At 39.1% G+C, this 18,019-nt stretch overlaps 1 pseudogene; it reads left to right on the forward strand.

Moving 5' to 3' along the window:
• The first annotated feature begins 5,243 nt into the window (after positions 1 to 5,243).
• LOC109268567 (ADP/ATP translocase 2-like) lies at positions 5,244 to 5,874 on the forward strand (annotated as a pseudogene).
• The last annotated feature ends 12,145 nt before the right edge of the window (positions 5,875 to 18,019 follow it).

Genomic DNA, 18,019 nt, shown 5'->3' on the forward strand with positions numbered 1-18,019 from the left:
GAGTTTCACTGTTTTACTTACTTGCTGAGAGTTTTTATCATGAGTAGTTGCTGAATTAACTAAATAATTTTTCTGAAACTACTGAAATGGTAATATGTTCTTTACTCCTTTGTTTAGTTAATAGGGCAAGTTCTGTGAATCAATTTTCAAACATTTAATCGATATTGCATTCCTGAGATAAACCCCACAAGGACGTGATGTATTATCCCTCGCACATACTGGTGGATTTGCTCAAGAACTATTTTGTTAAGAAATTTTGTGTTTATATTAATGAGATATATTGGCCTGTAATTTTCTTTCTTTCTCCCCTCTTTTTGGTAATATCTTTTTCAGTTATACTAAGATTTTACTGGCAGATTGATTTCCTCAGCAGATGTCCTCTCAACGATCAATGGTCAGAATTAGGTCCTATGTCCACCCCTATATGAACTACTAACAAGGGGATGGTTCCCGAAGCTTGATTTAGACTAATAATGATACACTCCTGAGAAATGGGTTGCTACTAAAGCTGTGTGGAAGAAATTGAAATCAGAGGTTTATTTGGAGGGAGAAAGGAACAGCTCTCACAATATACATCACAAAATATATTACTATCATCCCCTTTGGAGAAGGGGGGAAAAACGGAAGTTTAAGAGGTTAAGTGGCTTGCCAAAGGTACACAGACAGCAAGTAGAAGATTCAGAATTATGGCATAATAAAAACAGTATTACTCTAGATGTCAAGAAATGTGTGATAACTTAGTTATATCATGAAATGACTATGGGACCTGGAGCTATTCACTGAAACTCTCTGGAGCTCAGTTTCCCCCCTTCAGAATTAAGCTCTAAAATGAGCTCTATGAATCACAAATTTTATAACTAGAAAGACATTACCATATCATGCTCCCCAAATTTGTATTGAATTGATTATGAACTACTTGTGACTTGAAATATCAGGAAGCAAATGGCAGTATCAGTTGTATTGAAACAGAAAGCTACTAAAATATTGGTTTTGTATAAGAAACGTGGAGCAAGAGGAGCTAGTTTGGAAGCTGAGTTTACACAGTATTCTGTCTTCATTTTCTTTTTAAAAGATCTTACGATTCTCATATTTTTAAATTTTCTACTATTTTGCAATTCAATGAATATAAAGAATTAAAGCATTGAGATTTAAAATTACAGAGGATACATTATCATAATGGAAAGAATATAAGCATATCTGAGTTTTAATGTTGGTTCTGTCTTTGACTAGAGGAGTAAGGACAAATCACTTGAGCTCTTGGCTCTCAGATTCTTCATCAGAAGAGGAGTAAGAGGGTCTGGTAAAGATAAAGACTTATTTCCCCAAGCTGCATGGAATGTGTGGCATAATATATGTAAAACTAATAGCAAAATATGTGTACCTAGGAGGTATTCAGAAATTATTCATCCCTCCAATTTTGCTTATGAATGACGTTGATACATGTGCTTCATGACAAAGTGGATATTTCTGAGCTGGTCTGGACAACTTAGAATGCAGACCTTTGGTTAATAAAGATTTTGGTAAAAACTGAGATACTCCCAAGAACCCAGAAATGGACCCACAAATGTATGGCCACCTAATCTTTGACAAAGCAGGAAAGAATATCCAATGGAATAAAGACAGTCTCTTCAGCAAGTGGTGCTGGGAAAACTGGACAGCGACATGGAGAAAATTCAACCTGGGCCACTTTCTTACACCATACACAAAAATAAACTCAAAATGGATGAAAGACCTCAATGTAAGACAGGAAGCCATCAAAATTCTCGAGGAGAAAGCAGGCAAAAACGTCGTTGATCTTGGCTGGAACTTCTTACTCAACACGTCTCTGGAGGCAAGGGAAACAAAGGTAAAAATGAACTACTGGGACCTCATCAAAATAAAAAGCTTCTGCACAGCAAAGGAAACAATCAGCAAAACTAAAAGGCAACCGATGGAATGGTAGAAGATATTTGCAAATGACATATCAGATAAAGGGTTAGTATCCAAAATGTATAAAGAACTTATCAAACTCAACACCCAAAATCAAATAATCCAGTGAAGCAATGGGCAAAAGACAAGAATAGACACTTTTCCAAAGAAGACATCCAGATGGCTAACAGACACATGAAAAGATGCTCAACATGATTCATCATCAGGGAAATACAAATCAAAACCACAGTGAGATACCATATCATACCTGTCAGAATGGCTAAAATGAACAACTCAGGAAACAACAGGTATTAGTGAGGATGTGGAGAAAGGGGAATGCTTTTGCACTGCTGGTGGGAATGCAAGCTGGTGCAGCGACTCTGGAATACAGTATGGAGGTTCCTCAAAAAATTAAAAATAGACCTACCCTATGACCCAGCAGTAGCACTGCTAGGAATTTACTCAAGAGATACAGGAGTATTGATGCATAGGGGTACTTGTTTATAGCAGCACTCCCAACCAATGTTTATAGCAATATAAACCCAATGTTTATAGCAGCACTGTCAACAATAGCCAAATTGTGGAAAAAGCCTAAATGTCCATCAACTGATGAATGGATAAAGAAATTGTGGTTTATATACACAATGGAGTACTATGTGGCAATGATAAAGAATGAAATATGGCCTTTTGTAGCAACGTGGATGGAACTAGAGAGTGTGATGCTAAGTGAAATAAGCCATACAGAGAAAGACAGATACCATATGGTTTCACTCTTATGTGGATCCTGAGAAACTTAACAGAAACCCATGGGGGAGGGGAAGGAAAAAAAAAGAGGTTAGAGTGGGAGAGAGCCAAAGCATAAGAGACTCTTAAAAACTGAGAACAAACTGAGGGTTGATGAGGGGTGGGAGGGAGGGGAGGGTAGATGATGGGCATTGAGGAAGGGCATCTTTTGGGATGAGCACTGGGTGTTGTATGGAAACCAATTTGACAAATTTCATATATTAAAAAAATAATAAAAAAATAAAAAATAGAACGACCCTACAACCCAGCAATTGCACTACTAGGTATTTATCCAAGGGATACATGTATGCTGTTTCAAAGAAGACACATTCACCCCAATGCTTATCGCAGCACTATCAACAATAAACAAAGTATGGAAAGAGCCCAAATGCCCATCAATGGATGAATGGATAAAGAGGATGTGGTATATATATACAATGGGGTATTACTTGGTAATCAAAAAGAATGAAATCTTGCCATTTGCATCTATGTGGATGGAACTAGAGGGTATTATGGTGAGTGAAATTAGTCAGAGAAAGACAAATATCATATGACTTCACTCATATGAGGACTTTAAGACATAGAACAGATGAACATAAGGGAAGGGAAGAAAAATAATATAAAAACAGGGAGAGGGACAAAATCATAAAAGACTCTTAAATATGGAGAACAAACTGAGGGTTACTGGAGGGGTTGTGGGAGGGGGGGTGGGCTAAATGGTGAGGGGCATTAAGGAATCTACTCCTGAAATCATTGTTGTACTATATGCTAACTAATTTGGATGTAAATTAAAAAAAAAGAAAAAGAAAAAGAAAAAAAACCCGAGATACTCCTTTCTAAGCCTAAAATTGATCCATAAATAGAAGGATTAAGTGAGGGATCTGTAGCAATTGGAATTGCATGCTCATGGTCTTATGTACCATGTCTCAGTCCCACTGCATCCTGATCCCAACCCTGAGATGAATACATATTAAAAAAAATTTCAGTGGATTCTGATATTGGCCTTTCATTGTTAGGAATACTTTCAGCTGTAACAGAAAATCCAGCTAACAACGGTTTGAGTAAAAAGAGCATCTCTTCTCCCATAACAAGAAATATGTGGCAGTTAGTGTTGGTTCAGCAGTTCAAAGCCATCAGATTTGGCACTTCTGAAGTTTTCTTGACTTTATCTTCATTTTTATGGGACAACTGCCGCTGTTTCAGGCATCAGGTTCATGTTTAAGTCTTGAAGAGGCTGTACCAACTGTCCTCTTTATCAATGAAGCACAAGTTTCCTAGATGTTCCTCAACAGACTTCTGCTTCAGTCTCTTTGGCCAGAAGGGAGCTATAAGGGAGGCTGGATAAATCAGTTTATGTGCTCTAGCTACTACGGAAGGGGAAAAATTAATTCATAATGGATATGGACTAACCAAACAGCTGCAAATGTTCCAACTTCCCTTAGCAGGCATTTAAAAATTTCTTCCTTAATTAGACACAGTCAGAAATTTACTCCAAGGAGGATTTCCATAGCAGTGGGGGAAAAATAATTCTATCTTAAAGATTAAGATCCCAAGTAATCGTTAGAGCAAACCTTAACCCTATATGTAGTAACTGATTTTAGGAATCTGGGAAGGCTAATTAATATCTTCCCTAATTCTTCTTCATCCACTAATTTATGCTTGAATTTCCTGTTTCATCCTTAATAACCCTTTTATTCTAACTAAAACATACAGAGCATCTCTGAGGGAACAGTGGTAGATGCTAACCAGAATTTTGCAATTACCTATGAAGTGAGGAGCTACAAGTAGATTTTTAAGAGGATTAAGGAAACCATTAAGGTCGTGAAGGGGGTAGAGTGTGGGAACCAAAGACAAATTTCATCCCCTTGACAATTTTGTCCAGCACTAATTCTTTTATGTAACTCATCATAATGTTTTATAGATTATCTATTCCTCTAGTAGCCAATAGTTGAATTAGATTCTCTGATTTACTTATTTATTTTTTGCAAAAGGGTAAATACCAACCAATACATGTTCCATCTCATCTCCCATTACTTTCCTATAGAAGCCAACGTGACTTTCCTGGCTAATCTCAAAGTATACTGTGCACTCTCCTGCTTCTACATCATTGCCCAGAGTATGTCCCACCCAGAATGCCCTCACTGACCACTGAAATCTTGCTCATTGGTCAGCGCCATTTAAAAATACTCCCTTCATTGTTCATCCCTTTCGGCATACATAGTTTGGAGTTTCTCTCTGTGGCACTAACCATATCCTACCTGGTATGGTGTATGGAGGATATAGTGTTACAGCCTTATTAAATCATAAGGTCCTTTTTCAATGAGATTGACAAGTAGTCATCTCTCCAGTACCTTCTATGACAACTCTCTTCCATGACATGATAGGCATTTCATTGTTAACTTATTTGTTTAATTTTTACTCTGTTTTACTTTATTTGTGAACAAATGTAGAATAAATTGCGGAGCAAATGAATACAAGCAGCCCAGAGTCCCAGAGTCCCTGCCGGTTCCTGCCGCAGTTCTGCGGTTGCCTGCCTCCTCTTTCTTTTTGACATGACAGATGCCACTGTGTCCTTTGCCAAGGACTTCCTGCTGGGTGGAGTGACTGTGGCCGTCTCCAAGACCAGGGTAGTGCCCACTGAGTGGGTCAAGCTGCTGCTGCAGGTGCAGCATCTCAGCATTGCAAATCCCCATAGATAAGCAATACAAGGGCACTATGGACTGTGTGGTTCATATCTCCAAGGAGCAGGGAGTCCCGTCCTCCTGGCAGGGTAACCTGGCCAATATATATCATCACATACTTCCCCAACCAGGTTCTCAACTTCACCTTCAAAGATAAACACAAGGAGATCTTCGTGGGTGGTGTGGACAAGAGAACCCAGTTTTGGCACTTCTTTGCCCGGAATCCTGCATCAGGTTCCTTTGCCCAGAATCTGGTAGCTGGGGCCCCATCCTTGTTTTGTGTATCCTCTTGATTTTGCCCTTACCTGCCTAGCAGCTGATGTGGGCAAAGCTGGAGCTGAAAGGGAACCCCGGGACCTGGGTGACTGCTTGGTTAAGATATACAAATCTGATGGGATTAAGGGCTACCAAGGCTTTAATGTGTCTGTGCAGGCCACTGTCATCTACTGAGCTGTTACTTCGGTGTCTATGACACTGCAAAGGAATGCCACCAGATCCCTAGGATACTTACATCTTTATCAGATGTATGATCCCATAATCTGTCACAATGGTTGCTGTGTTGACTTCCTTCCCATTTGACACTCTTTGTGGCTAAATGATGATGCAGTCAGGATGCCAAGGAGCTGACCTCATGTACACAGGCGTGCTTGACTGCCAGAGGAAGATTGCTCTTGATAAAGGAGCCAAAGCTTTTTCAAAGGGGCATGGTCCAATGTTCTCAGAGGCATGGGTGGTACTTCTGTGCTTGTCTTGTATGATGAAATCAAGGAGTTCGCATAAGTTATTTCTTGGTTTCCCCCCTGTGGAAGGCATGTTGTATTATATAACATAGCTTGAGCACTCTTGACAGACTGTTGACTCTTTATCAGTGGCAACAATTTACTGGATGAAAATGGGAGTAAATCTGTGCCTTGAAAAATCACTGACCTGAACACATTTCCCAAATCATCTGGAGTACCATCACCAAGTAGTATGTCTATGTTTCTTGATGAACAGCTCACTTTTGACACTTTGAGTTATTGCTGTTGTTCTATTTTAGAGATATCATTGAAAATAGTAAATGAAGGACTATATTCTCTGGAATAGATAGTAAACAAGAATTCTGAGCATTTGGCACTAAAATGTGATGGCCAGTAATTTACTTAGATACTTTCTCAGAGTACTAAATTGCTAACTGTTGTATGTTGCAATGACCAGTTCCTGTTGGTTTGTTTTAGCAGCTCTTCATTAGGTAATGGTCAGTAGTTAAACTGGATTCTTCTCTCTTCGTCAAGAGAGTGGATGACTTCATAAAACTGCAGTGTTTCTGTATATTATTAATAGCATCTCATTTTTTCCCCATGTACTCATTTGCTCCAGGCAAGATTGATAATGTTGCCTGTTCTTCAACTTAAAACAGATTCACACTAAATGAAAGAGACATTTTGTCAAAATGTGAGAGATAACATTGATCAGAGAACTACTGGCGGTTCTTGACCAGGATGTATCACTCCTGGGTCCTGCTGTCTAAAGATGTTGCCAATATAATAAATCAAGACAGTCTTATCAAATCATTGTGAACAAAACATCACTGGAAGAATATTAATTTTTTTTTAAAAAGTCTAATACAAATACATGGTAATTTCAATTTCCTTCACTTAGGACCTGTCTATCCTGACACTTGAAACATTTCAAGTGACAGGCTTTGTATTTAAAAAAAAAATAGATTCCTTTTTTATCATGTTTCTGATGCAATTTTTTTCACCCACAGAATCTAGGAATTCCATGAATTTCAGGAGCAGAAACAGTCCCAGGCCAGGAATAAAGTAATTGTTAGACTTTCTACCAGAGTCCAAAATGGTTCTTGAATTAAAGTGATGCTAGATCTAACCAAAATAAAGGAGAATTTCCATCTAACAGTTTCAGAGGTGTTGTGGGGCTTCTAATTTATCCCTCTGCCACTGTCAGTGCTCCTAAGACTGTGTGTGAAACCCCAAGGAGAGGTCTGGAAAAAGTCAAATTAAGGGGGAGACAGTTTCAATCACTTCAGGAATTCAAAATGAAATTGAATGCTGCCAGCCCCACCTCCACCCCACAGATGAGGATCATCCAATTACAAAATTTCCATCCAATCTTTTTTTCAAAATCCTTGCCTACAAATTTTGTTTTCCCTTTCTTCTTCTTGTTCAGGCTTGGATTCCCTTCAGATCTGTGATGCTGTCTTTATTTCACAAAATCAGGATTCCTTACCTTCTGAAGACTGATTTACTGATTTGAGAATGATCCTTCTTTTGCCAGGGTGTCAATAAATTGTCCAAGACTGTGTTCCTGAAATAGCTGAAATCATTTTCAGGCCAAACTCTGTAGACATTACATTTTATTATCCTAGAAAGAACCACAAGACATTAGTCACTGCTAGCTGCATTCCTATGCCATGAAAGACTTTTCTTACTTCTGTTTCTATATTTGTGAAAGTGCCCCAGTTTTCTCAACATTATTTAGGACAACAAGTCATCACACTCCTATACTATTGTCCATTCTGTGCCATAAAGACTCTGATAAGCTCAGTGGACATTTTGGAAGGGCCTGGTTCTGAGTCATATGAGGCTTTGTGTGTTCTTTACCTCTTGTTTGTGGTCAGTGACCAGGACAAAATGTCTCAGTTCTTCAGTCTTAGAGGCATGTGAGTCTGGGAATCCACCAGCAAGGTTCCTTGGCTCAATCTTCTTCAGGTGATCATTTCTGTGAACAATCTCCTTCTGCTTCATTATGGTGTTCTTGGAAGGCCCTCAGCAAGAAGCCTATAGTAAAAAGAAAGTATACCTCCTTACCTAAAATGAAGAAGCTATACTAGTATTTGCCTTTTATATTCTGCCTTTTCACATTTGCATTTATACTGTGAGCATTTTTAATATCCTTATGTATTTTTAAAATGTGAGTTGAATAGTGTGTAATATTTTCAAATATGATTATTCAACAACTTACGTGCCAATTTATTTAAATTTTGGCATTTAGGTTTATTCTAGTTTTTTTCATTTTTTATTATACTATTAAAGCTTTTTAAATTAATTTTTTAAAAAAAGGCAATATACACTTTAAAAAAAACCCTTTTTTTTTTTAATGTTTATTTACTTTTTAGAGAGATAGTGTGAGCAGGGGAGGGACAGAGAAAGATGGAGACACGGAATCCAAAGCAGGCTCCAGGCTTTGAGCTTTCAGCACAGAGCCTGACATGGGGCTTGAACTCACAAACTGCAAGATCATGAACTGAGCTGAAGTCATATGTTTAACTGACTGAGCCAACTAGGTGCCCCTAGTATTTTTTTTTTTCATTTTTAAACACAAAATTATAAGAAGTGTCTTATTTTTTTTCATGTCTATTTATTTTTGAGAGAGAGAGAGAGAGAGAGAGAGGGGAGAGGGAGAGAGAGAATGTGAATGGGGAAGGGGAAGAGAGAGGGAGACACAGAATCCAAAGCAGGCTCCATGTTCTGAGCTGTCAGCATAGAGCTCGATGCAGGGTTTGAACTCACAAACTGTAAGATCATGACCTGAGCCAAAGCTGAATGCTTAACTGAGCCACCCAGGTGCCCCTAGCTTTTCTTTTTTTTTTTTTTCATTTTTGAACACAAAGTTATACTAAGTATCTTATTATTAATGATTTTTTTGGTTTGTTTATTTTCAGGCTTATCTTGGGTTTGTATATCAAAATGCTAACATAGGTTCTTGAACTTTTTCTTTATCTCATCTTAAATTTCTCCTGAGGCTCTATGGGAGTATAATTGAAAATAAAATAGAAGCAGGAGCTTCTGGCTTTCTAACTAGTAGTTTATTGGTTTCAGAAGAGAGGCTGTGAGGGGCTGACTCTCAGGGCTAGCTCGTTTGGCAGAGGAAAGAGTCCCTCTGGGCAGTAGGACAGGCCTGAGCTTCTCTGGCTTCATGGAGACAGCTGAGAAGATAGTAGGTGCTCCTCATTTTGAACCCAGAGGTAGAAACTGCCCTGAATCTGCTTTTTTTTTTTTTAAAGTTTTTAATGTTTATTTATTTTTGAGAGACAGAGAGAGACAGTGTGCAAGCAGGGGACGGGCAGAGAGTAAGGGAGACACAGAAACTGAAGCAGGCTCTAGGCTCCGAGCTGTCAGCACAGAGCCTGATGTGGGACTTGAACCCACGAACCATGAGATGAACCTGAGCTGAAGTCAGACACTTAACCAACTGAGCCAACCAGGTGCCCCCTGCTTTGTTTTAAAGTGGATTAAAACCATGGGTCATACAATTGGATGTATTTGTGACCTGGGAAGTGAAAGCCAGTGTAGACACTTGGTCTTAGCTTTGGCACCCTGCCCTGGGTGGAATGGTTTTCTACCCTTTTGATCTGCCAGACTATGCCACCTCTTTTCTTGGTACTTCAGTCCTCTGAAACTTACACTTATTTAGATGGTTATTACTTGGTGCCACAAGTGAATTCTCCTTTCTGTGCCATCTCACCCTTTATATATCTGGCACCCTGGGCCACTGTCCCTCTGATCTCAGCCCTCACTGTGATGATAGTTTGGCACAACCGTTGAGTCACCTTTACCTGAAAACTTCCTATCTCAAAGTGCACTATGCATCCTTTCAGTTTCTGTTTGAGGGCTTTCTCCAGCCCTGCAGGGGTCTGTAAGACCCTAATGGGCCCATGCACAAGCTCAGTCCAGAAATTCAGGGTAGTTAATATTTGTCAACAAACGTGGGCTGAGAGCTAGAATCTAAGGACTACAACCACCTATTCTTTGTACCAGTGACAATTCTAGGACATCTAGATTGCATGTCCTTGACCCCCTCATTACCCACTGAAGAGACTTTAATAATGCTCCTCTTTCCTTGTCTCTCTCCTCCTACCTCATTCTTATGTCCTGGGATCATGTCCCAAATGAACAATCCTCACCCAAGTCCCTGTTTCAGCCTCTGCTTTCAGGAAGTCCAAACTAAGAAAACTGGCACAGAAGTGGTTCTTAAAAGCCACTTCTCAGAATTGGATCATAGAGCTGGCTCACTCATCAGTCAGGAACAGTACAGATGGCATTGTCAGTGGTAAGTGCGCAGGTAACCTCTAGGCTGCTCGTAACCGCCGACAAGTTATAGCATACAATTACTAAGATGTTCCTCTGTGTTAAATTCAGAGAAGGCACCGATACAAGTAAAAGTGATGGTGTACAGGTGGTGGATTGCTGCCAACTTAGGCTAAATCTGATTCATTGCCTAGTTTGCTACATAAAGTTTTATTGAAGTACAGCTATGCACATTCATTGATGCAATGTTTATGGCTGTTTTCATGCTATGACAGATGAGTTTAGTAGTTGAAACAGAGAACACAGGGCTCACAAGCCCTAAAATATTCACTCTCTGGCTCCTTACAGAAAAAGTTGGCTGACTCCTAGTGTGTAGCATGGGTTAGTCTCTGTCAGACCTGATTGCATGCTTGTCCCCAGAGTTGCCTGTAGAATAGTATTCTGATCCTCAACTAAAGTTACAGTTGACTAACTGAGATGAATTATATCTTGCAACCACGAGTCTGTGAGTTGTATGGGGACAGAATGTGATTACTTGTCAGCATGGTATAGTAATAATAATTGGGCTCACCAATTATGACTTTTTAACTGGTTTCAGTGGGACCTGGGGGGGTTTCAATGTTTGAGGCTGGTCACATGGCTGGAATGTGTTTACATAAATAATTCACTGAAGAAGACACCATGAGCATAAATTAGTGCTATTGGTGTCAGAAGTAGAATGGCTAAAATTATCCCTGACTCACTTTGTATGGAGAAGTGTCTAAGACTGTTTTCGGGGAAAAAGAGTGAAGATGATGTTATGGATTGAATGCTTGTGTTCCCCCAAATTCACATATTGAAACTTTAACTTCCATTGTGATTGTATTTGGAGGTGAGACCTTTAGGAAGTAATTAGGTTTAAATGAGATCTTGAGAGTAGGGTCCTCAAGATGGGACTAGTGTCCTTGTAAGAAAAGGAAGAGAGCTTATAAGAGCTTATAAGAAAGCTTATAAGAAAGCTTATAAGAAAAGCAAGCAAGCCAGAGCTTGCTCCTACACTCTCTCCCTCCACACACACACACACACACACACACACACACACACACACACACACAATGAGGAAAGGCCAGGTGAACACACAGTAAGAAGGCGACCCCCTCTAAGCCACCAAAGTGTGCTCTTAGCAGACACTGGATCTGCTGCATCTTGATCTTGGAATTTCCAGTCTTCTGAACTGTGAGAAATAAAATTCTGTTGTTTAAGCTGCCCAGTGTGGTGCTTTGTTCTAGCAGCATGAACAGAGTGACACAGATAAGAAGAGACGAAAATGAATTTTTTATGCCTGAAATGGTTACTAAGTCATCCTTGGTTTGTGAAGTCGTAAAAACTTTGTGCTTTGTGATTGGGGAAAACCTAATGGTACTTAGAGATGATAGATATGGAGCCTAGGGGGACACAAAAAAATGAACCAAGAAGGATATGTAGATTGACAGCAAAGGGTGAATTTTGTTATTTGCTTCATTGTTGCCAGACAAGAGATAACCAAGATTATTTTTGTTTATTACTATTATTTTTTGTGCTTGGCCCGCAAGTGAAGCTCCAACCAAGGGAATTTGAGCAGATAGGATTTTAGAGACAAAAGCTACTCTTGTTTGCTAATCACAAAACGCATGATAAACACGGGAAATGCTACAGAACAAGAGAGCATGGAAACTAGAGGCTATACAGTTAAGAAAATGAGCCACTTTGGGGTGCCTGGGTCGTTTAGTTGGTTGAGCATCCGACTCCTGATTGCGGCTCAGGTCATGGTCTTGCAGTTCATGAGTTCGAGCCCCACGTTGGGCTCTGCACTGATGGTGCAGAACCTGCTTGGGATTCTCCCCCTCTCCCTCTCTCTCTGCTCCTCCCCTGCTCAAGCTTTCTCTCTCTCTCTCTAAAAATAAGTAAATAAACTTAAAATAAAGGAAATTGAGCCACTTTATTGATGGGTATAAGCAGTTCCCTGGGGAACAATTGTTAAGACTGTTACTTAGAATTAGTGATCCATGTGTGGATTCCCCGGCTCCAGATAAAGCCAGGAATGGGATGAATGGAAAATATATTTGGGTTAATATAGGGACTAAAAGTATAGCCATTTTTGTAGAAATGAAAACCTCACAGGAGGGACAAACATTCAATCTTTTGTATTGGATTAAAGGAGGAGTACATCACATCTGCAAGGAAGAGTGTAACTACCCATCCCATCTGGCTACACTTGGCCACATGGTAGCAAATGACTTACTACCCAGTGGGTGAGAGAGTCTCAGGTCTTTACTGTTCAAATGCCAAGTGATACAAATGAGAATGGGTGAGAGAGAAGGCACTCAGACTATAATTGCTTCCAGAAATATGGGTATGCTAATTTAGTTACTTATATCTGATTTAATAAATGATAGTTGGAAGGTAAAATAATTGCAGCCACTAGATTTTGTGGCATTTTATTACACAGCAATATGCGACCGTTAGATAACTAATAGAATATCCCATGGTGGATTACAATGTGGGGACTTTGGTAAGGTCTATTAAGAGACTCAGGGTTTATACCTTTAGGGATGTGAAGGAAGGTTATATTTGTTCTGGTAGGGAACTCCCATCTTCTGAAATGCAGGTCCCAGTTTCATATGGACCCTAGAAAAGACTGAGTGTTAGGTTATGGGGCACCAAGTAAGATACTATAAACCCAAGTTGTCTATCATGAGCTGGATAGTATCAGACCCATGAAGTAACACAATTGTATGTGCACTGTAGTGATGCATTGTACATATATAAGAGTGGGCCTGGCCAGGTCCAGAATGCACAAGTAAATTCTTTGAATTGCTATCCCAGTTTCCCATACACCTACGTTTATTGAACAAATGCTTCTTCCTCAACTCACAACATGCCTCATGGAAGGATTCCTAAGGCCAATTGATGAAAGAGAGAAAATCTGAGGACTAGCTCCCAGATGGATTTATTCAAATATTCTAGTTCTAATCTGAATGGTGCTTAAGTGAAGCGCCACTCAGTAAAGTCCTGAAAGACAGCGGTGGGGACATCCATCAAATGGGTAAATCTTTGAGTGGTGCACTTGGCATTCCCTTTGTGTGGTTATAGAAATAGCTCATGGTAAGGATGTAAGAAGAATGCTGGCCAGTGGCAAGTCGCTTGGAAGGAGCAAGATCCAGTATAGTGAAATCTGGGAAAGTGGCATGCAGGTAGATTTTTTGGTGAAAGGGCACAATGTCTGAGAACTTTGTATTAACATTAATGCCCATAGAGAGCACCCATCACAGAGAAGACAATCGTCAGGCAGACTAATACAGTACATAAGCCAGTCTCTATCCTCAGGCATCCCATCTTTTCTACAGAGGACCCATGAAGGTAGCTACGGTGGCAATGACGGAGGTTATGCATAGGTCTGAAGCATGGGATCCCACTAATCAAGACTGATTTATCTATTGCCATGGCTGAATATCTAACATGCCAGCAAAGAGGCCAATATTAGGCTTTTAAAATGGTACAATCAACCTTCTACTTGAAACAAGTTGATTATATCCGATCCCTTCCGCCCTAATAAGGGCAGAGATATGTCCTTAACAAAATGATCGATTCTGGATTTGAGTTTTCCTTGTTTATTAATAATGGTTTGGCCAGCACCACTGTTTGAGAGCTTATAGAGTTAAGTTATCTATCAAAAGGATATCTCACACATGTTGTTTTCAGACCAAATGATAAAAGTGGTAAAAGAGGTACAACACTGTGTGCATGACGATGAACTCCATTTATCTAACCACATATCTCACTATCCTGAAGCAGATGACATATTAGAATGGTGGAATGTCCAGTTAAAGCTCAACTAAGGTGCCAGCTTGAGGTTACCACTGGCCAAGTGTTGGGGTATTGGGTTGGGGTGCTGTCCTCTAGGATACAGTTTGTGTATTGAATCAACAGTAAATTTATGGGGGCTATGTTTTCAATAGGTTGACTAGATAGGTCAAACAGTCAAGAAACGGGAGTTGGATTGGCCCCTCTTGCCATCATTTTCAAACACCACTTGTGGAACTTGTATTATCTTTACAACCTTAACTTCTGCTTGAGCAGAGGCCCTAGTGCCCTAAGGAGAAAGCATTCATTTCCTGACAAGAGAAAGACAACTAGGGGCTTAGATGTCTCAAGGATGCTGATCTATATAACTTATCCAGGAAATATAAATTGGAATGATAACAAAAATAAGAAAAATCTAAGACAGATAGTGGAGGAGGGAGATAATGAATATCAATTTTTGCCTTGGGGCCAGTTGTAACAACAAGGACTTCAGTTTTTTCACCTAATCCCTTGTATTAAGTCTTTGCAGATATTGTGGCTGGTCATCCCCTTGCAGAAGCCTTGTGACATACTGGATTTAATGAAAACTTTGAGCAGTTTGGAGGAAGGCAAGAGGTGGATTGTATCAGGCAACCCTTGTGCACAATTGCACATATTCTAAGCCTCACATTTTACACCAGCCATTGTAATGGCAAGCAGATATGCTTAGATTTTGACAAACTCCATGAAGCTGAGACTTGAGAGTGACTTATTTTGGACTTCATGATATGTACTTCTTGCTTTTTGCTCTGTGGTTCCTCTGATATGAGAGTATGGGATAATTTGTAGTAGCTCAACACCCACAGTATGCAATTAGAAACTTCAGGAGAGTTAGGTTTTTGGGGCCGCACTTGACCAATGTAATATAGGAATGAATGGACAAATGTATCTTCCTTTTGTCTTCTGAGCAGATAGCTCTGAGACATATTTCATAAAATTCTTTGGACAGTTCCATAAAATCAAGCAACAGTTGCCTGAAGTAATGGCTAACTTTATAATACATTTCATTTTTTTTCTCTTCCTCTGTTCAGTCTCCCTGTCCCTCACACCTGCTCCCTAGTTCACTTTCTCAAACCACTATATGCAAAGCTTTATCACAAAGTAAACTTTAAAAGGGAAATATATGTTAGAATTATTTATTGATATGATTTTCTCCCTATGGAACTAAAAATTTCTTGAGGGCAGGGACCATTAGGTGCTCAATGGATGTTTATTATTGAATCGAGAAAATTTCAACATGCTAATTGTTTTCCAAGTATGGCCTTGGCATGATCTATTCTCACAACAGAGGAAAATATAAATGTCCAAGGATGAGGCACCTGGGTGGCTCAGTCGGTTAAGCGTCCGACTTCGGCTCAGGTCGTGATCTCGCGGTCCGTGAGTTCGAGCTCCGCGTCGGGCTGTGTGCTGACAGCTCTGAGCCTGGAGCCTGTTTCAGATTCTGTGTCTCCCTCTCTCTGATCCTCCCCCGTTCATGCTCTGTCTCTCTCTGTTTCAAAAATAAATAAACATTAAAAAAAATAAAAAAAAAATAAATGTCCAAGGAAATTAAATTTGTTTTAAAAAGGAAAATTTCTTGTTAGAACGAATTTGGCTGTCTTCACCATTGTCAACTGTCTGAAGTCTATAAGGCATGGGGCAGTTATATAAATAGATCAATAGAAGAGGGAATATTTTAGGACTAGCTGCCATGGTGTGGCCTCATTGGGGAAATAATTAAGCATGATAAGAATAATTAAAATTAAAAGACAACTTCCAGTTACCAGAGTTCAGTGGCTTTGTCACACATGAGGGAAAGAGATACTTTAGTGTAATTACAACAGTTAAAATAATAGCTGCCATTTATTGAGAACCATGTATGTGATAGGCACTTTTCTAAGTGTCTTCTGTATATTCTACCAGTTAATCCTTTCCATCTCATGAGTTGAAACTTATAATTTTTATACATATGGAACCTTAGGTATGAAAATATTGAGTAATTTTCCCAAGTTCACAGAGGAAAAAATGAGTCAGGACATGAAATCAGACTCTCTTCTCTAGGATGTTTCTATCACTGCAGCATAGCTCAAAGATACATGTGAGTGGTCCATCCATTCTTCACATTAGCTTAAGGTCATATCTAAAAAGTTGAATGAATATCACTTTAAACTCTCTGACCCAACATTCCTGACTCTATATTCCAGATCAAGAAAAAGTAATATTTAATACAAATTAAAATGTAATAAGAATGAACCTAGATATGGAATACAGAAAAAACCCAGCACTTAATTTTTTTTTTTTTTACCTTTTGTGCTTTATTTTTTACTAGGATATCGAATATTAAAGGTACAAATAAAGCAGTATGCAAAAATGTCTGTACCTAGATCTGCCTAAGTTCTGAGTCTGTGCTTTTGTTGACTCGACCACATGAGTATAATTTAATAGGCAAGATACAGTATGGAAGTTCACAGACTTGACTTTTAATCCCACTAAAGCTATCAATAATTTAAACAAATTCTTGAGACTCCTGTGCTTTAGTTTTCTCCAGCTGTCATATGGTTACCTGCTCTCCATTTAACCACAGGGTTCTTGCAAGGTTAAAAAGAATGTGGTTTGAGGAAGCTGAAAGTCTTTTTTAAGTGTTTAGCACTATTAATCATGACTTTCCATCATTAAATTTATTATGCATCTGCTATATGACCCGACACTGTTCACTGTATAAGATCATCTTTCCTATAATCAAAATAGTCCTCAAACCAAAAAATGTTATTATGACCCTTGGGGTGAATGCAATATTTTCAGAGATGACACAGTGAAAAAAATGCTTAAACCTCTAAGAATGCATGAATGTTTTCTTTTCCTCTCTTTAAATATTAAAGAAGCCATTTAGTGTTCTGGACAAATGCTCCTTTTGGGTGAGGTTCATAGCCTCACTGGTTCAGTTTCTCTTCTCTTGGAAACTTTGTGATGGTTTGTGTAACTAAAATCCTTAGAACACTTGTTCATGATGTAGGAACAACGTCAAGTGTAGCTGCTGGTCAAATTCCTATTTGTCTTCCAACCCAATTTATCTGCCACAAGAATGGCCAGACTTCTCTCAAACTGAAATGTGGGCAGTTTCCATACCAATGCTACAGAAGGATACTGTGCCTCCCTGTTCTGTTCACACCAGGAAAGAAGAGGGAAAGGAAGAAATCACCTCAGTGGGGAGAGAAGTAGAGACTTAATTGGAAATCAAACTGAAGCAAAAACATAAAAGGACTGTAGACTCTGAAGGGAATGGACTGGATCTTCCTTATGTCTTTATTCCTAGGATACAGAAAAACATATTGTAAGCATTTTAGTAAATGACTTTAAAGGAAAGAATAAACAGACATTTGGCCTAAGAAGGTCCATTCCTTAGACTTACTAAAGGGAGTAATTGTGAAGCTGAAGTTGGAAAATCAGGATTCAAGTCTGGCTTCTTCACTTGTACTCTGTATATTTATTGAACTTCTTAAGCATAAAACTCATTTATAAAATAGAGATAAAACTAGCCCCCATATAAGTGACAGAGAAATCTACCTAAAATGCAAATCTAACCAAGACATTCTTATTTTAAACTGATAGCCTCCAGGATCAAGTTCAGGTTCGCTAGTGAATCACAAAACCTCTCTATGATCTGGTCTTTCCTTTCTCTCAGACAAATAAACCCTTAAAGCTACAAAGTGAAGTGAAAGGGGAATCTATAAGCCATAAGAGCCAGTTGAAAGAACAGTCATGAATATGTAAGACTGA

This window comes from Panthera pardus, unplaced genomic scaffold (assembly GCF_024362965.1).
Source record: "Panthera pardus isolate Hobbes unplaced genomic scaffold, ASM2436296v1 HiC_scaffold_6, whole genome shotgun sequence".
Lineage (NCBI taxonomy): Eukaryota > Metazoa > Chordata > Mammalia > Carnivora > Felidae > Panthera > Panthera pardus.